Below are 20,973 nucleotides of genomic sequence, written 5' to 3' on the forward strand. Positions count from 1 at the left end.
ATACTTGATCTTTCTCTATCCGAAACTGATATTAGTAGAGGTCCATGTAAATACGCGGCGGGGATCAGGAGGTGTATCCCCTATCAGTATGTTGGTGTTGTTTCTAGAACGACATCATTAATGCTACTGCAGGACTGTTATTGAAACTGACCGATCACGGTGCTTTGATGTCACAGCTTCATGACTAATGCTGAAGTTGTCCCCAGAACATCATAGTTAAAGAAGACATACTGTTTTATGCTAATTTTCAAGTTCATAATTTTTATTTTGGGTCACTACTAGACTAGGTTTACATGGTTCAAGGCTCAAAAACAAGTCAGTGACCAGTCCTGCAGTTCTGTATTCCCCCTCTCTCTGAAACACTCTGTTTTAGCTCCTGTCTCTTTAAGCCCCCCGCCCTCCTGAATACTCAGTCTTCTCTGATTGGTCAGCTCACACATGCCTGAGCCAGCACTGGCCAGTCGGCTCTGTCATGTATTCGATTCCCTGTTAGTTTCACTTCTACTGTGAATATCGGCACACTTTACGCAAATGTGGGATGTGGTGACGCAGTGTGATGTCAGTAAGTCACAAGTTTGAAGGCGGGACCACTGACGAGGCGTTTCAGGAGCAGTGGTTTATGTGGGAGAGAGGAGCTCCCGTTGATTTGGACGTGAGGCCTTTTAACTTTCAATATCATTTATGTGCACAAGAACCTATATAACACACTGAAGTAAAGGGGAAAAATGAAAAAAGCACATTATGTCTCCTTCAATGTTGCTCCACAACTATCAATTCAAATGGAATCTGTACAAGATGTTGTGGACTACTTGGGTTAGAATATGTGTAGGGGTCTCATTCAGAGGTCTGTACCAGGTTTAATATACCCACGATATATTTTAGTTATGCGGCTTCACAAACCCTCACAATCCTGCTAAAGCTAAGCTGTCACATGGAGGTGGAAGTCTACTGCCGGCAGAGTATTTTATGCATCAAGTGGGAACTATAAAAGTTGCATATTGAATTAAATTCATATGTTGCTTAGATGTATTCTTATGGTGTGTACTGTATGACAGTTTTAGCTGCAACCCCCGCGGTGTAAAACGGACTTTGGAACAAATACAAAAAATAAATATAAAAACATGATTCAGAGCAGTGCTTTCATATCTCAAGTACAAGGCTTTAGTGCTTCAATCTGCCTCTATTGTGTGATATTGGTGTGAAGAAACACAATGTAATGGCTTTGACATTGCTTGCAGCCAACAGGGGGGAAACAAATGAAATGAAAGGGACTGAAAGAAACCCTCCTACACAGGAGTACACCCATCACAATCAGCACACTGAGTTTTGTGGGATCTTCTATGAATGGTGATGCCACTTTCTAAAGAATTGATCAAGAGGCGGCGCTTTTATATGTGTCGGTCTGTTATCTGAACACATAACCTGTTTCGGAGCAGGTTAGGTGTGCAGCATGACTTAGAAATCTTGCTTTGAAGTAAAAGCCTCAGGAGACCAGGATCAAATCCTGTTTGGAATACATTATTAGACTCTTAACTTATTATCTTTTCTCTTTCTAGTTTCCGCTCACTGGTTAGGTTTAGGAAATTTAAATACTTAAACAGGGTTAAAACAGACCCTGTAACAACGTTAAACTCGTGATTGGCCAGTTTTAAATATGATCCTTGAGCAAAAGTAATTGTGATGATCCAGGACAACACAAGCGTCAAGACGATATACTGGAGATGGGGGAGACATCAAGCAAAGCCCTATCGATTTTTAAGGAGAGTTTTGTACTTTTGCATAGTTTGTAGCAGCTGTAATGGAGGTTGCCAGATATGGTGAGCAAAAGTTTCTCTCTAAAAGCATGATGGTGCCAAACCTGGAGAATGAACTCTGCCAACAAAACTTTGAGAATGCTTAAATTCCTCCAAAAACCTCTAATTAACTATCAAGAGGTTAAAGACATGAGATCAAATACATTATAAATGTGCATAATTAGAAATATTGAACAATTAAATCTGTCCGATTTAGAGGACACTTTGGACAGAGCCAGATTAGTTGTTAAGTCTGCATCTGGTCTTTAAGCTAGGCAGAGCTAAACAATGGATCCAAATCTTTTAGTTAAAGGTGTGATATGTAAGAATTTTACATTACAAGATTCAAAGTTAACTGAAATTATTAACAGAATGTGGAAAAAAAATGACTTTTGATGTTATGTGAAGTCAGTCTTAGCTCCCAGCCCTGTCCACTACAGTTAGCAGCATTTAGCAGTTAGTCTGGCGATACACTATCAATACGCGCTGACATCTCATCTCAGACAGCAATCAAGCGTGGGACGATCGCCTTAAATGTTTGAACTTATGAGCTGCGCTAATTGATATTGTCATTCAACAAAAGGGTCAAGTGACTGTATGATGTGACAGAGAGCGCTTAAAGCAATGAACCCGCAAAGAATTACCATTCAACGCCATGGTTTCTCTGCGCTCTCTGAAGCGTTTTAGCTTCTTTCAGCTCATTAGTTTTATGGTCTGTTGGATTCTGTTTTTCATCAGTCTCGTTTCCAGCTGCAGCAGGAAGCTACTGTTGGCTAAGACCTCGGAAAAAGCCACTGTGTTCTGCTTAGGCTGCACCAAACAGATGGATGCAGTTCGTAACAGATATTTCCATCGGCTGTTGGAGGAGACCAAAACAGAGGTAAAAGGAAGATAAATCCAAGGTACAAAAGTTCCTTTGTTATCGTATTACAGCACAGGGTTGTAAATAAACCTTTTTATGGGGTAGTAAGGAGGATGAATTGAGGAGCTTTAGGAAAGATGCTGCTCTAGTTTGGAGGTACAGCAGCTGATACTTCTGTATCTCTTGCCAGACAGCAGCAGCAGGGCGAACAGGCTCTGGGCTCTGTGCAGACACCTTACTTCATTAGTGTTACTGATGCTCAGCAGATGGGAACCAATAATGTTGGTGGTGGTTTTAATCACCTGCTGCAGTGCCGTTCTGCCCTGGGCTGCACGTCCAGGGGTGCATCAGGAGCTCCTACTGTAAAAGTTAACAAGACTTGGCATGAGAATTATACGTGTATCACTCCGCAATACATTAGTATAATTCACAGGAACATCGCTACATGTATCCTGGATGTGTGTACAGGCAGTTGTTTGCGAACAACTTCAGCATATTAACTTTTGAGGTTATAACATGTCAGTGTTGTGTGTACAGTTCATTCTGCAGCCCTCGCGTGGCACAAAAAAAGAAAAAAAAATCAATCAGCGCTGCTTTGAAGACAGACAGGAAGGCTGACAGACTGATTTCTTGGTCATTCAGGCACTCAAAGCAGCTGCGCCTGGTCTGTGGGAATCAACTGGCTTTTGCCGCCTTTCAAGAAGGGAGCAATCGACACTTCTTAGTATGAGTGCTGACACATTGGCATGAGTGCTGATCCGCTACACAATCGCCTCGCAGGTGAATTTCATTATTTATTTTTCAGATAAGATTAACTATAATGGACGGGGGTCAATGACCCAAGAAGATCATTACTTATCCACTGACTCAGGCACCGGCCTATACCTTGCTATTCCTCAATTACCAGCTGACAGACAGGCCCGTGGAAACAGGGTCACGCCGAAGCCCCAGTCTCCCAACGTATATTAGGCTAAATCTCCTTCCTCTCACCCCGCTACCCCCTCTGGGACTCTCCAGGGAACGTGGAGGAGATTGAGTGCTCCATTGTTTCTGCTAATGTGGTTTAGCTGCCTGTCAAAGAGGCAGTTGGGAGCCGCTTCAGTCTTACCCACCGGCTTGTCCGTCACCGTTCCACCGTATGTATGTGCACCTTCTGAATGCTCAGCCTGGACTGCAAACATCAATCGAAAACATTTTGGACGTATACATGCAGCTGTTTATGCTCGGATACTTATTTCAGCGTTCTTCTTATCAATGCATTTCTCGCGGACGCTTTTCTATACGTTCCTCCTCTCTTTCATCCTGCTCCTGCGCTTAAAAAAAAAACAACTTCCATTTATTGGTTTCCTATTTACTTGCCCTCCTCTCCTAGCCCATTCCATATGCTTAACCATACAAATGCATTTAAATGTATTTACCCCCTATCTGCCTTTGCTCCCTGACTGCCAACCCCGCTTTCCCCCTCTTAAATAAACCAATTTAATCATGGAGGCTTCTCTGCCCTCGCGCATTTTTCCATGTGCGTTTGTGTGTATGTGTGTGTGTGTGTGTGTGTGTGTGTGCTCGCTTGTTTGTGCTTAGGAGTAACTTGGCGTGTCTATGTGTGTGCGATAGAGGGAGAGAGATCCCCACAGGCGTGTGTGTGCGTGTTTGCGAGTGTGCACGTGCATTCCCCTCCCACCCACCCACCCGTCCCTCTTCCCCTGTCAGCGCCGGGTTCAGCGATGCCCAGCATACTCATCCAAAATCTGTGTGACCTTGCCAGTCAGCTAGTCATTCAGCCGTGGCGGGGGCAGCTAGTACACCTGCCCTCTTGTGCTGTTTGTGTGTGTGTGTGTGTGTGTGTGTATGGATGATTTTTTTTTTCCACCACTTCCTTCCTGTATAATTTGAGCGGAGGCGGCTGTAACAAGGCAAACAAGATCCCGTATGGTCCCTCAAGATCAGCTGATTAGCATCTGATTGGGCCTTTAATCCTAATGACTTTTTCCATCACACGCTTTAAGATCAGACTGGCTTTGTCACCCAGTTCCAGCCAATGAAACGTGCTCCCTTCAGGCCTGCCCCAAAGCGACTGTGTATGATTGCGTAACGTCCCCATTTTGGATTTGAATTTGGACGGGCGCCGCTGGAGATGAAAAGACGAGATACCCCAGACACAAAAAAATTCAAAAATGAAAAAAGTAAATGCTCACGTTTTCCTCACAACAGCATGCCTTCAAAAATGTCCTGAAGCATTTCTCAGGTTCTGATTCCCTATTCGTATGATGATGGAAACTGTTGAGCAGCTGACAGGTAACAACTCTAATTGTCTTGAAAAAATGCCTGGATGTGAATGTTTCTAACTAGATGTGTAAATGTGAAGCACAAATGTTACTGCAAGAAAAGGAGCCTAAGTGCTGAGCAAACCCTCCCTGGATAAATAGAGATTAGAAACACACACACACACACACACACACAGCCAGGTCTTATGTGAAATAGACCCGACTCAAGGCGAATACCAAACGCAGCAAGGGAGCTGCTATATTGTAATTTCAGGGACAGGTCTGAGTAATTCTGCCAAAGGAAATCCTGATGTTGCATCTCATCAATCATTTCTGTGTGAACAGCCGCTCCCGTCTAAGTTTTGTTCTCATTCCGATCGCTTCTGTAAACCTCCCGTGTCTCCTGTTGGGGGACGTTGAGCCTAATTCGTTTCTCTAAAAAGAAGCAATCTGACTCTGGGCCCTTTAGTGAAAAAAAAAAAAAAAAGCAGAGCGTCGTCTCCATCATCCTAATATTAAAATGGCCCACATCCCACCCTCTGTCCCTCATCTGCTCTGGCTGGCACGCCCCAGGGCCGTTTGTCACGCAAACGGCGTCTCACACGAGAACGGGCCTGACACCGGCACACCAGGAAAGACAGATGACACATTTCACTACACCTTAAATAATTGCAGAAGCTCGTCTGTCAAACTGCTGCAGAGAAGAGGAGTGAGGGGGAAAACCCAGCAGGTCAGGGCACGAGTGAAAAGCGGATTGGTTGCGATTCTTCAATTTCTGTCTCCCCTCTGTACTTTGCCTCAGCTGCCGCCTCTCCTTCCTCTCTCTTCATTCGGTGTCTGTGTGATGGCTGATGCAGACCAAGCACAACCGGTTCACTGTTGGCTCAAGAAGTCGGTGCACATAAAGGTTGGATGTGTTCTTGGATGAGACACCGGAGCTGGTATTTAATCATTTTCCCGCCCTGGAAAATTTAATCTTGAAATGCACCTTAACAAATTTGCACACTGAGTACTAGTGGCTGGACACTTTGGAAACTGATCACCCATGATGTCTTTATTAATTTCCGGGCTTGTCAGAGACGATGGATCCATACCTACCGAGGCAGTGCACCATCTTGATTGCTCACCCCGGCTTGCCAGATGTCACTCATTTAATGCAGCGTATCTGTGCACTTATACACCTGTTAAAAACTGCAATCACTCACTTAATACTGTTTTTCATTAAAAGTAAGATATGCAAATATATTCCAAATGCATGCAACTTAACTGTTCCCCTGCCTTTTGATGGAAATGATCATGTTTGATGGAATATTTGGCCATTAGATAAGTTATTTTTGTATTAATAAACAAACAAGACCATGGGTGACAGTGAATATCTTTATAATATCAGTTTTTTTTAACCTTTTTCCAAATAGACAGTACTAATACTAAGCTGTTTACATGTCTGATGAAATGGACTTTACACTTATATTCATGTGTAGATGCACGGCCTCCCTCTTTCATTCATTTAACGACCGTTTTGAGAAGGTTGCTGTCGCATCAGCTGCCGATATACAAGAATTTGTTGATATTCGAGTTCATTGTAATGTTTAAAAGCAGGTGCATTTCTCCTCTGACCAGTAGTGTTGCCACAATTGTAATTTCTTTAAATGTGTTATTTGAATTGGGATAAAAGGTGTGCAAGAAGGACCGAAGCAAAACTTTTTCATTCTTTGTTAAGATCTCATTAAAACATAATTTCAAGTATGTTCCTGCTATCAGATTTTAAATTTACATCAATAGCAGGATACTGGTTGTGTCACACCACCCGTATCAAAATTTGTAACACTTTCACACTCTGAAAGATAGCGGAAAATGAATGTGCACATAAAAGTAGTAAATGTGGAAACCTGAAGGATTTAAAGTCAGTTATGCAGCTGACATACTTTATAATGTTTTTGTCTAAATAAATGTCCGCACTTTTTTTTTTGTCTCTCCTCCCTCCTGCAGGCCGAGATAACTGTGGGAGGTGATTTAGTATCAGAAAGAGGAGGAAGAAAAGGAGCAGAGGGGGGAGATGTCTAAAGGGGAGTAATAGATGGACAGGCAGGGATCACAGGAGGGCTGCAGAGCTGACACCGAATCGTCTGAATCAGGGTTTCTCAAGGACTTTTGTAAATTCGCCGTCTGATCTCGGCTTGGGGGCTTGAGGGGAGACGGATGGGAGGAAAAAGGTGGAAGAGGGTGAAGGAGCAAAAGAAGGAAGGGGAGGGGCGGGGGAGGCGCTCTCAGAGGAGAAGAAGAGACAGAGAGTACAATCTGGTGTTTTAGGAAGAGGAGATGGATGGGTTTATGCTACAGTGCAACTATGATGACAAATAGGCCCTGTTGTTTTTACAGACTCACAGAAAGGAGCTGGGGAGATACTGGGTGCTCCTCTTGTGTGTGGAGTGGTCGCCACTGCTGACAATTAATGAAACTGGGGAGGGGGACTGTCTGTCAAACAGGAGATTAATGTTGTACATTTGAGCTGGCAGTGGATAAATCATGTCTCAAGCCGCCAGTCTGAACCTTATGAATTACTGAAATGGCAGCGGAGTACAGTTCAAAACAACTCTATTGTGACTTGGCACACCTGTTACAAAAGCACTTGTATAAGTGGCCGTGCTGACAACAAGTGACCTATCATCATACTAATTCGATTGTGCTCCCTTCCTTTAACTCTCCTGCAGCAACTTTATTGATTGTAGAACAACAAAGCACTAATTGTCTCTTCAATTTGCAGTGTGTTTAAGTCTTGAGAGGATCGTGTCCTTATCAGCTCCGAGCCAGGCACGGGGAAAATGGCGCCAGAGCCTCGCTCACAAGCACGCTCCGATAGATGTATATATATACGCACATGCAAACACAAGGCGTGCACACATGTGATCGTGGAAACGCGCGGCGACAACACATGAGCACACGCGTCCCCTACCTGGGAGGCGGGACCACCCCGGAGGGCCGTTTGATCTGTCCAGTCATGTATGTGTGTGTTTGAATACCTCAAAGACTCGTGCCGTATTGCCCGCCGCCACTCCGCTCTGCAGCCCTAAGCTGCGAGAGGCAGAAAGAAAAGGGGATTTACTAGTTCACCACCGGCTGCTGAAATGACTGCGATGCTTTGGCGAGTTCTGCTTATGTGGGATTTAAGTGGCTGAGAAATTCGAGGACAGTTTTTACTCCTCTGATTCAATCCACTGAGTGATCTGTCTTTGGCAAATTTAATACATGAGTGTAAGATTTAAAAACCTCGGGGGCCACAAGACGCTCTTGACTACTTCCTTTCCAGCTGGTTGTAATAAAAAGTGTCATTGTGGGGGGAAAACTAGTCTCCGTAGCCCTGTGGGTGCAATTTACAATATATTTTTATATCATAAACTGTGCATACACAGCTGATCCACGGTCTCCTGTCGCAAAAATGCTTCACACCGTGTGTTTACGAGGCGACAGTACAATGCATTGTGAAATAGCAGAGTTAATCATTTATGGTTGCAGCAATTCTATATTACAATTTTTTTTTTCCTAAATCTACCCAAAGTGTCAGTTCCAGTGGTTTCCTTTTGCTTATCCTTAAGCCAGGGCCCGGCTTAGACTGATAAGAGAAGCTAGCCGAGGGTCATCAGCTGCTTAGCCTGTGTGTGTGTGTGTGTGTGTGTGTGTGTGTGTGTGTGTGTGTGTGTGTGTGTGTGTGTGTGTGTGTGTGTGTGTGTGTGTGTGTCTATATAGAGGTATGCATTCTTGCATTCAGAACGATGCAGTACGTGCATGCATGTGCACTGATATTCGTTATACGCCATCACATTCACCGCAGGAAGTGTGTGTTTTGTTTTGTCAGCAGTGCTGACGTGGACCTTATATATATGCAGAGGTATTCAGAGAGGTTGAGGATCTTCTTTATCTCAGCTCTGCGATGCTGTATAAGAAATCCTTCCCTGGTCACATTCAGGGGGCCAATCCTTTATAATGCACATGCACCTGCGCTGCGATATGGTCATACGGGGTAAACGGTGATGATATAATGGCTGTTTAAGTGTGGTGAAATCTACTGCTGTGTGCGTTTCTCCATATTACTGTAATTGCACTCCGAGGTTTCTTCATTCTGCCGTGTGTGATTCTACTAAATCAGCTCTACATTCTGAGTCCAGTTCTCAGCTGTATGATTCATTCCTCTATAGCGCTTTTGGTCCGCTCTCTATCTCTCTTTTATCTCCCCCCATCTTTCTCGGCCAACTGCAATTCAATTAGGGGGGGCTAACGAGATGAACATAGCAGAAGAGAGAAAACTGTGAACAAAGTGGTGAAAACTGCATCACGAGTCGCAGCCTGCCGCACGCTGCGGCGTCAAGGCCGAACGCAAACCAGCGCCTCTGTTAGATTTGCTGTGTTTTTCTCTGTTCAAACTTTTAGGGCAGAATTGAATAAATGAATACATTATTTTCTGGTTGCAGTGTTTGAACCTCTAATTGTATCTTATCAGTAAAAAAATACATCTTACTGACCCCCGGCTATTTTTATTTCTGAGATTTGCTTTCTTGCCACAAAAGAGCAGTTTGTTGCATAAGAAAGACAGGAAAAGGTTTGTGAGTGTTTTCGATGGGGGGAATGTTTGTTCTGTTGTTCAGGGACGGGTGAGAATGATCTGCTGGATGTATTCATTCCTTTTAGTATGATCAGGAGAGAGCGTAATAGGCCGGCCAGACAGTATAGTGTGATTTTACAAGAGTGTGTAAAAACAAATACAAATTAAATGTATTGAATTATGGTACTTGGAAAAAGGACAGATTTCTCTACCCTGAACATTTGGTACAAAACCCCACTCATTCAGTATAATACTCATATTTCAGATGATGGGAGTCCACCGAACTGGGTCATCATCATCTGTATAACCCCCCCCCCCAAAAGAGAAAAAAATACCATCAGGAAGAAAAGAGGACGTTTGCTATGATGTGTTGGTATTGCTGCATCTTTGGATAATTCATTCACAGATGTGTATCAGAGCCCTTCCTCCAGGCGAAACCGTTCTCCTCAGGGTCCTGGTCTAATCGAATCTCAGGTGAACCTTTTGTGTTCAGTGTGGTGAATGCGCGTTAATCAAAGACTGCGATTGATCTCTATTCAAAGATTTATCGCCAAACATGGGCCACTGCTACGGGGCGCCCATTGGCTCAGTTGGTACAGCGGGCGTCACATCTGCAGAGGCCTTGTACTTGCTGCAGCGGCCCCGGTTTCGAGTCCTAGCCTAGGGCCCTTTGCTGCATGTATTGCTCTTTCATCCTGTTTCCTGTCATCTCTAAAGCTTCCCTATCAATAAAGTTCAACGTAATAATAATGATATAAAAACGATATCGCAATGAACTTGCTACACAGCAAATGTGACATTCCTCTGTGGTGGTTAGAGGTCTTCTCTTGGACTTTCATTGAAAGTGAACACAGATGAACACTTTAAACCAATATATTTGTTTTATTCATTAAGCAAATATTCAACAAGAAAAAACATGTGTGTTGTGTAATTATTATTCATGACTGTTATTGGGCTAAATAGGCAATCAGCCCTGCAAATGAACACTGGTGTGTTCTGTAAATTTGCTCGGACACTATGAGAACAAATACAGAAATTCAGCTCCCGACTGCAGCCAGAGCTGGAATACTAAGATGTTCCCCTAAAAAGTGTATCGTTGATTTGAAAAGAGCAGCCGCAGTAGGCAGTCTTGGGTCTACACCAACAGCACAAGAAGAAGAGGAACTTGTTTGTACACCGCAACCAGACATTAGTGCCGTTTCCGGCAATGGCTTCATTATCCACGTTGTTTACATAATATCACTGCAGTTCAGCATCATCATTAAGTGACGATCTATCAGAATACCTCTTTCTGACTTATTTGATATCTTAAGCCTCAATCCAAATCTCATTTTCATGCAAAGACACAACTTGAAAGGGGATGTTTACCAGCCTGTGATGGGGGCCTGTAAGTACTGTAAATGTGTCATTAAACGGGTGAAGACACAGAGCTGTGCTCTGCTTTACTGCGATCTGCTCGATTGCGCTCTCGTAAATGTTGTAAAGCCTTAGCAGGTCTACTTAGTAAAACTTGTACACATTGCAGCTTCCTTTCACTGTGTCCCGTACAAATAAGTGTTTTTAAAAGAAATGGCCGATCAGTGCGTCAAGATGATCATTGTTGACAATAAGTGAAATGATATCAACCCATCTGCAGGTGTTTGGGCTGCTTTTATTCCAGGAAATGGCCCGGCCAAAATATTGTCAGTCACAGAACCATGAAAAAGGCACATTGTCCTGTCACTAGGGCTGTTCTGATGCTGATGCCAGTTTCAGAAATACAACCAAAAGAGCCTAAAATGTTGGATCGGTGAATAGCTCATCACGTCCATGTCACTGATTTATAAGAGACAGAACCCTGTTATACCTCTATACCTCCCAGCAGTATCCTGTACACATGTATGCAATTTAACAGATCTTAAGGAGTCAGTGTTATCTCAGCAAACCTACATTTTTGCAGATATTTGTGCTGGTTTGTTCTTTTTTTTTCCCCCACAAAATGACGAACCGTCAAACTCAGAAATTAAAGGAAGTATATGGAAGTGTATATTTCATTCTCATATTTTTTAACACTTTACAAAGGGGTCAGTGAAATACAGCAAAATTATCCCAAACAGCAATAATTAGAAGAAATATAGAAATGATATCGAGCATCTCTACCTTTTACACTTCAGTCTCTGTATGGATTAGGCAAACAAGACTCATTGTTAATTAGTGAGAAATTGAGGTAAAGGTTGATAAATTGTTTACCTTTGCCCTGTTTCGAGTCGTTGTGCAAAGCTACCCTAACCGACCGCAGGGCCCATGAAGCTGTTCATACTGACCACAGTCAAGAAAATCAAAAGAGCATATCTCTCAAAATGTGTGACTTTAGCAGAGCTAAGGATGCCATTCATCTGTTTTTTACTGTGCTATTACCACGGCCTGAAAAAAGCCCCGATAACAATATAATCCCAGTATCTATAGACAGTTTGAAAACAAAAATAATGTTCAGACATACTCATCCTCAACGTTGTATACCGTCTTGTTTTGTCTCTTTTTGGAAAATCAATTACACTCAGAATACAAGTGCAGGGAGGTGGCGAGAGAGGCTGTAACATAACCATACAGTTACACTAAATTAATTATTCCATTTTCGGCGTGCTGCCACCGGCAGTACGACGCTTTATCGCCAGCTACTATAACAAAGAACGAACGGAAAGAGACAGAATTGATTTACGAGATGTATTATTAACACAATATCAATATTGGATATTTAAATATCTGGGTTACCGTCAATATTGGCAAATTTGTGAAACCGCTATAAGGTATTACTAGGAGAGGAGAGGAGAGGAGAGGAGAGGAGAGGAGAGGAGAGGAGGAGGTCTTCATAATCTAATGGGGAGCAGGGCCCGCAGGAGGGGGAGCAGCAGCCATGCCTGTAAGGAAATTATATGGCTTTTTAGATGATTTAGAGTTTTCCCTTTTATGATATTTCAGGACAATCAGATCGTGTGTAAAAGTTGTTTACAAGCGCTCCGGTAAATCTTGCTCCTTGTATATTTCTGATTGTTTACCGTGCAAATGCATACGTCATGCGTTTCGTTATTCTGGGTGGATTATTATCCAAAGTGTAACGAGGTCTGAACTGAACTTCCCCCCGCTGGCTGAGGTGAAACTAAATCTGTTCCTATACTGCACGCCATGGCAACACGGGGCATAAATTACATCCGGTGAAGCTCCACAAAACACGGCGGCGTTAAGCAACAGCTTTTTTGCGGAGCACTGGGAATCATAAAATATCAGAGTTTAATGTTGGACATTTATATCTGTGATTAATAAACCACGTTTTAAAGTGGATGTAACTTTCTGAAATGCAGGAATTAATTGGATTGCTGCAAAAAAAAAAAAATAGTTAAAGTACATGTCAGCCTGATATCTAATTTATATTCTTTACAGTTAAGGGAGTCTTTGAAGTCAGAATCTCCATGGCAGGATTATTGATTCCCTTTAACTCCAGCTGTGAATCAGATCCAGCATGGAGGAGGTCTCATAAATGAAATACGAAGAACTCTTGCATGCATACAACTCAATTTCTTCGTCCGGTGATAATATCTACCTTCCACGCATTCGCCCTAATGCCTCTGAACGACAGACTGGATTTTCCCAAATTTGATTTACAGCGGCGGTATCACGTTTCTCATTCGAAGTGATTTTTACCCATTGGAATCAGTTTCTTCCTGTCTGTCGTGACTGAGTTCACACCAGCTGATCGATAAAATGGCTCCGTTCATTATGTGAAACAAAACACACCCAGCAGGCCGTCATTCTGTCCCCTCAGTGTGACAGTAAAGATACATCGTAAAAGTCTTCCAACTGGCCCGATGCAGGGAAATCGATTATGGCTTTGTTGATAGCAACTGTAGCATGTTACAAACAACAGAGATATGAGACATATCAGACCACTGACGAAAATGTTGACCTTGACTTATGTGCCGACAGAAGCGGAGGTAAATGATAGAATCAGTCAAATTGATCTCAGAAAGAAGCCTGGTGTGTTTGTGCTGGTCATGTGTTTATTATTTCTCCTCCTGCGAGATCAATATTCATTACTTGTCAGTTTGGAGCTTAATTATGAATGGTTATAATTAATGCTTTGCTCGTATGATGAATGATTATCGCTGTGTGGGGTGGCACCTCGTGCCGGCGGGAGACGGCGGTTTACAATATCATTCCTCCTCTGAGCCCCTCGGCTATAGTTCATCCCCTGTGACCCTGCGGTCCCCAATGTCTTTTTGCCTCTGCAGACTGCTAATCAATCTGATCTAAATTGTCTTATACATACAAAATGATGCAGCAGTTGCCTGAAGGTGATGCATCATGAATAGGCCTGTCAAGAGAAACTGATGCATCTTTTTTTCCAGTTTTTTTTTCAGATTCATGTGTCAATTTTTCTTTTGTTGTTGTCGTCAGGACCAAAAGAGCCCTGCAAATTTTGAGGCGTTCTTTTGGGGCATCCAGAGCATATCAAGGTCCTGGAAGGACATGATACTATCCGGTTCAAGTATTGGGAAACAGATTTTTCAATTATGATGTAACCTAAGAATGGAATTTCAGGCATGTGAAAACAGGCGGATTAATATTCTAACTAGGGATGAGCGAGTGCAACAGTATCTGTATCCGTAGCTGTACGTTTTATATCTTTACCCCGGTTTAATTATCTGTCCCGATGAACTGATGGTGTGCTTTCTGCAAACAGAGACGTATGCATTCAGCCCTGCGACTGTATTCTCTTGGAGAGCAGTCGGCTGAGTGGAGATATTTTACAAGCCGAAGATGAAGCGAGCCGATGGGAGAATATCTACAGCCGGACGAAGTGACGTGAGTCACATTCCTAATTATAACTCCCGTCTCTGTACGAGAAGGGTCTGAAAAAGTCAAAGGTTCAGGCTCGTGTCCTAAATATGCACAGAGAAGTCGACTACAGTTCCCATGGAGCATTTCAGTACGAATCATCCTATCACGGTGCTCACAATTCTGCCCTGCTGATAGCATTTAAAAGATTACTTTGCGGACACTTGATGATACATTATATCAGTTGTACACGTACATAACTATATCTATCAACAGTTATGGTGCAGTATTTGTTCCCAGCTACAGCAAATACATGTTTCAAATTTGCTGCTGCTCTGATATTTCGCCTCCCTGAAATTTTTCTACTGCAATGGAAGCTGAGGCACGAGGGAACTGCTGCACTTAATGGATGGCTGTATTCATGATTTAGAGCCACTCAACATGATACATTATGTCTCAAAAACAAAGTTAGAATAATTCAAACTGATGGCTGCAGCATTATTGAGACGTCTGGGTTCCCATGATGAATATTAAGAATATCATTTAAAGGAAGGCAAGGATTTGCAATGAAGCCAATCTTCTAGAACCAGCAGCTCGACCGTCTTGTCACTCTACTATTGCAGTATTACCAAAGTAGTTACACAAGATGAACATTTTTACGAAAAAAGAGCCTCTTTCTTATAATTTCCAGTACTTAAACAAAGAACCAGGGCAGCTAAGAGATGAAATATAAAGAGTAAGATGGAGCTATTACCAGTGTTAGAGAGCAGTGGATGCAGGCCAGCCAGCAGAAATTATGGACTGGGGAACAAAATTTCCAAATGAACACCCACTCCAGCACCTGCTCCACCACACACCTACTCACTAACCTATTAGCTCTGATACCAAAAAACAACAGGACATTTAGAAGAAGAGCTCGGTCATCATCAGCCATGCCGAGTCACATAGACAGAGTCTCTAACAACACATCCAGGCCACGCTTATACTCAATAAGATCATAAAACACAAGTGGAAGCCAGTTGTCTAAGAATGAAATGAAAACATTTTGTGCCATCTTGTTCGCAGGTCACTTTTTCCACATTGATTTTGCACATTGACATTGCACAGCTAAATGCACACAGCTCAATATATAGAGTATCTGGCATTTCTATTCTATTTTATCTTATTTGAGTTTGAGTTTTGATTGTATATTCTCTCAGTCAATTCCTACCTCAGGCTGCTACATCTTGTTATTGTTTGTACACTGTTCTCTGATGCTGCTCTGTCAAATTGAAAATTCTCCTATGGGGTGGATGAATAAAAAGTACATCTTATCTTATCTATAAACCAAAAGAGTATTTTACTTTTACAACATAGATTGGCTAACTAAAACCACTTAGAAAAACTAGTTCTTTGTCGTAGTTTAACTTCTTCTGTCCTTCTGTCCTTGTAATTTGTCATTACAAAAGGAAAGGTTGTATAATGAAACAAAGTGATGAAAACAGTGATGATAATGTGGTTGGCATCTTCATATGGAAAGTTCGACGTCTTAGCACCACACATTGATGTTATAAACACAGCGTCCACCTCTCCCCGACCCGCAGCGAAGTGGTACCTCCCCAAACTACCCTTCCATAATAGCTTCCCCAAGACAGGATATTACTGCCTTGATATTTGATGCATGAAAGAAAAAACAAAATATTAACCGCCTTCGGATGTGTCTCTTGGCCAAGTATTTGGAAGACGAGCCGAATGCAAGAACAGGAGTTAATCTAGAAGCCTCTCCGTTCATATTTTCCACTTCCTGAGGACATTATCAAACCCAACCAAAATGAAATACGCAGCTATGATTGGCCAAACACGCACCAAGACGGGTGGAAGTATGTCTGAAGGGGAGGGGGTGCCAGACACATCTGCCGAAGCAAATAAAACATGAGCTCGCAGATTTCCAGGTTTCCAGGCTGGTAAATTTGTGACATGTAAACAAGTTAATGGGGTGACTCGGGACCGGCACCCAGAGGGTCGTCCATTCACTTCATGTATGTTGTGCTTTCTTCTCATTTTGCTGCTTTTGCGTCTGAATCAAATGTTATGCAAGTCTAGCAGTGTTTTTCCCCTGGTGTCTACACGTACAAAGCTGTCGATGTGTGTTCACCTACAGGGAGCTTCATTTAGGATCATCCCCGGAGATTCCTCAACTTCTTTGGAATCGAAAAAGCGCCGGTCTTCAGACGAAAACACTGACAGTTTGTTTTTTTTCTTCCTTCCCCCTTCCATCTCAGTGAGCTATCAGTCACCATCAGCTGCCCCTAGAGCACTGTGGGGTTGGAGAGGTTTTATTGGATATGTGCGTGTGTGCATTTGTGTGCAAGTGCGTATGTGTGTGTGTGTGTGTGTGTGTGCGGTTATTGACACAAGCAGAAGGACAGAAACACCCCGAGGTTGAAAGAGGATGTAGCATTCTCTGATTTATTTTCATTTCTAGACCATACCTCATAGGAGTGTCCTCATATTCATTTACAGACTGCTGTGCGCGCACACACACACACACACACACACACACACACACACACACACACACACACACACACACAATGCTCTGTAAACACATATGCACAGCCTCACCGAAATCCGAGGATTAAAACCCTCTGTTTGGTCGCAAATCAAGCATGTGTGTGTGTGCTTCCTGTGTTTGTGCATTAGTGTGTGTTATTAGTGTATGATGAGAGAAAGAGAGAGAGATTTTTTTGGCAGTGTGCTGAGCAGAGAGAGAAGGTTCAAAGCTGTGGGCTTTTTTTTTTTTTTTTTGCCGTCTCCCTTCAGCATGTGCACCACCAATGACCTCAATTAGCTCTGCGTCTGATAGACGTGCACAGAGGAGCCTTGGATCACACACACATGTGTGCAGTCGCAGAAAAAAAAAAAAAAAAAAACCTCTGGGATGTAGTGAAGTACAGAGGGAGGGGACGGCAGTGATGATGGGATTAGTGGAAGTTGCGTTTGAGTTTGCTGCTCAAACATGTTTGTGCACTTCTACCGTTTCATCATTATAGATAAACCGCGACTCTCTGGGTTCCTGCTGGCCGGGGGAGGGAGAAAGGAGTGTGACAGAGTGAGGAACAGAGAAAAAAAAAACTTAGAAGGCATCGACAATGAGAGGGGATGAGACAGTGAGTAGAAAGTTGGGCACGGATCAAAGAGAGCTGTTAAGGAAAAAAAAGAGACGGTTGAAAAAGAAAAAGTGGAAAGAAGTGAAGGGAGCTCCAGTTCAAAGAAAAGCCAAAATAAAGAGGGAGGAAGAATAGCACAGAGGAAGGAGATAGAGAACCTAAAAGGGAAGGGAAGGGGGATGAAATGGGGAGATGAATGAATGAAAGGAGAGAGCGGCAGGGAGTGAGTGAATGAAAACCAATGAAAGAGCAGGAAGATGAGGGAGGAAGACTGAGCAGGAAGACGAGGAGGAGGAGGAGGAGGAAGAAGCGGGCTGTGCACAGATGTAGATGGAGGAAGAGGGGATCTGTCAAACGGCAGGCTCGCTGAGAAAAACACTGCTCTGACCTTCACGGGACAAGCTGCCGCCGCCGCCGCCGCCGCCACCACTGCCACCGGACGAGAATTTATGCATGCTCTCACTTTGTGTTATTGGCTTAGTGCGGTGAGAGTGCGTATACATGTGCACAGTCATGCGAGCATGCGTCGCCATATGTGTGTGAATGAACGTAGAGGGATGAGGGTATGTGTGGGCGCGCGGCGGGCCACAGCGTGCAGCCAGGTAAAGATTGAGGGTCTTCTCTCCATCACACACGCATTATCCTTCATTCTCCTTTCATTCTTGCAGCCTCTCTCTCTCTCTCTCTCAGTCCCTCGCTCTCTCTGCAGCCCCATCCTCTCCGGGCTCTCCGCTGGAACTCCATTAGACCTTGCACTATGTTATCTTATCCTGGAAATATAGCCAAGACCGCCTGCGGTTCAGAGCAATTATTGTACACCATATCTCAGGAGGTGTTACAAATTAAACATGGCTCGGGTCACGTACGTTCTAAGCTTTGAGCAAACAGCACACAAGCAAATACTGTAACTACTGTAACAGAGTAATGATAAGCATCAGGTCCCAGCGGTTGCTCCTTTGGAATACTTTGTTATGAAAGTAAGAGGGTTGAAAGCTCCTGAGGTGTAGAGCTGTAAAAGTAAAGGTCATCTTAGAATGGAGTTCAAAAGTATAATAATGATTCATCATGAACAAGAGATATTGTTAAATAAAAGCAAGAGGTTCAGGTCTGAGGCATCGGAGGCCTCGGGAAAAAGCTGCTGTGTGAAAAATACAGTCTTATTCGAAACTACTGAGGCAGTCAATAGAGAAATGTGCAAGCTTTTTGTCCCAAGTAGTTTGTCTGAAGGGTAAGTAGCTGAATTAATTGTGATCTGTTATCTGTCTGACTTCCATTCACGACTAATGGACCTCGGTGAGGCGGTGGCTCTGAGCTGCCCAGTGAAGAGACAATGATTCTAACGCCCCAAGAATAAGAAAAAGATAAATACAAAACATACAAACTGACCGACTTTTTCCTCAGAATTCTGACTTTTCTTTCAGATTTTTTTTTTTCCAATTTCCATTAAAACTTGTTTTAAGTCACAGTACAATAATACTCACTGAATTAAGTGGATAAATAATGTCTATACTATACATTATAATGCTAAATTGTTTCCAAATGTTATAATTCTTGGTGTCACTCTTGTAGAGAAAACAGAATAGTTTCCACTGTCCTCACAGTCACAAATAACAGCCACGCAGGACACGGTAAATGGATTTCACCCATATTCCGCCATTCACAGAGGCTGCCATGCAAGCTGCTCACCAGGAGCAATTTGGAGTTCAGTATCTTGCTCCAGGACACTTCCATATGCAGCTGGGGGGAGCCGGGATTCAAGCCAGCGACCTTCCGATTACTAGGGGACCCGCTCTACCTCCTGAGCTACAGCTGCCTCAAACAATCCAAACAAGAGTATATTCAATAATTTAGTCTATCATAGAAATCGATCAGCAGTTGACCTTCCTTTACCCAAGTGTCTACTTGCCCAGTGACAGACACAAATGTTTAGTGATAGCGAAGCTTATAGGGGACCAATGTAAACATGGATGGTTTCATTATTCTGCATCCTTTACATTGTGCATTCAACATTTACTTCACTTAAAAGCAAAGTTTCCCATTGCCAGTTGAAGAATAACTTGCTAATACTCAGCGTACTTCCATTAGTGCACTTCGAACCTACATAAAACACAGAAAAATTAGAAAGCATAATAGGTCTCCAAAGTCCTTTAAGTGTTTATTTTCTTGCATTTAAAGATTTTGTTTTTCCCGCAGTGCGGCTACAGTACGGGTGACGAATGAAGGAAAACTTTCTTCTCCGTAAAAGAAGTTAAAGAACGTGTTATTTGTGAGCAGTGAGATCGCAAGTGAAGTTAAACCAGACAAAGAAAAAAAAAATCTTCCTGGATACTTGGGTATTGACCGTGAACATTCACTTCACATTCAACACTTAAATTGTTCTGTGTGTTAAACCGTGCAGCATTTTTTTTTTCCACTTCATACTTTTAATTTGTCATGTGAAATGATATGAATTTTTTTTTTGCTCACTCAGCTTATTTGCTGAGTGTTTTCTATGAGTTTTGTCGAGGGTTTATGGGGAGTTACTTTACAACTCCACATTACATAAGTGAATTAAATGCAGCCCATGGGGATGAATACAGATGAAGTGGGGGAGACGCATTTGGGATGCTTTCTGCATCGCTGCTGTACTTACTTGGGGGGGGGATACAGTAACCAAAACAAATTGCTTCCTTGTAGCTATCCTGCAGTACTAATGCGGGATGGCTGCACGCAAGGTGGAATTTCTACAATAGCCACGGCTGCAGGATCATTTTCAGTGAATTGAATAAATATCTGCTGTGCGGCTCAAAATGTCAGGCAACTGTACACCGGGGGAGCAAAACAAATCAGTTTGCAGACACTGCTCTTTTTTTTTTATATAGTTTATTCCCTCTCTGGTATCTTCTCTGATCTGACTCGGCATACGTACCCATGTGTGCGACGGTCTAATTATGTATCATGCCTCATTACTTGTGTGTATCCGCGTGCGGGCGTGCGTGTGATTGAGGGCGTGTCATGCAGCTCACAGGAAGCTCGCGCAGGCAATCTGGCTCCTTCAGAAAGCATCTGCATCTATGAAGGCAGTCGTCCACCTGTTGTGCCAGCCAACAGTACAGAAGGCTTTTCCAAGAGCTTGGAGAGGATGGGGGGGGAATTATCACAAACACAGACTGATGGCTTCTGATGTCTGGCCATGAAGCCAGTTGGAGATTCGTGGCCACACCCCAACATGAGATTAGTGGAAAAAGTGGAGGACGGAACTTATTTTTGCTTCTTTTGACTTCCTCTTGATCGCATGAAAACACACACACACACACACACACACACACACACACCTCTGCTGGCTTCACGTGAACTCAGCTAACCCTGCAGTGCTTAAAATCTAAAACACCTACATCGAAACACACACACACAACACACACAGGCCAGAGGCTGTTTTTTGACATGTGATTAGTGATTACTCCAAAAAGTAAGCTGGCCTCTGGTCTCACACACACACACACACACACACACGGAC

The 20,973-nt window shown here is 43.1% G+C and overlaps 1 protein-coding gene across 2 annotated transcripts in view; it reads right to left on the bottom strand.

Annotated features, from left to right (window-relative positions):
- The window catches only part of cldn11a (claudin 11a), a 40,365-nt gene that overhangs the window by 10,840 nt on the left and 8,552 nt on the right, over positions 1-20,973 (bottom strand). Inside the window, exon 1 of one of the 2 annotated variants that reach the window (XM_037125469.1) lies at positions 2,958-3,015. The exons of the other annotated variant lie outside the window; for it this stretch is intronic. The gene's annotated coding sequence lies outside the window, so the exon portion shown is untranslated. Of the gene's footprint in view, positions 1-2,957; positions 3,016-20,973 lie in introns of those variants that run through there. 2 annotated transcript variants of the gene reach the window in all.

Source organism: Acanthopagrus latus, chromosome 16 (genome assembly GCF_904848185.1).
Source record: "Acanthopagrus latus isolate v.2019 chromosome 16, fAcaLat1.1, whole genome shotgun sequence".
NCBI lineage: Eukaryota > Metazoa > Chordata > Actinopteri > Spariformes > Sparidae > Acanthopagrus > Acanthopagrus latus.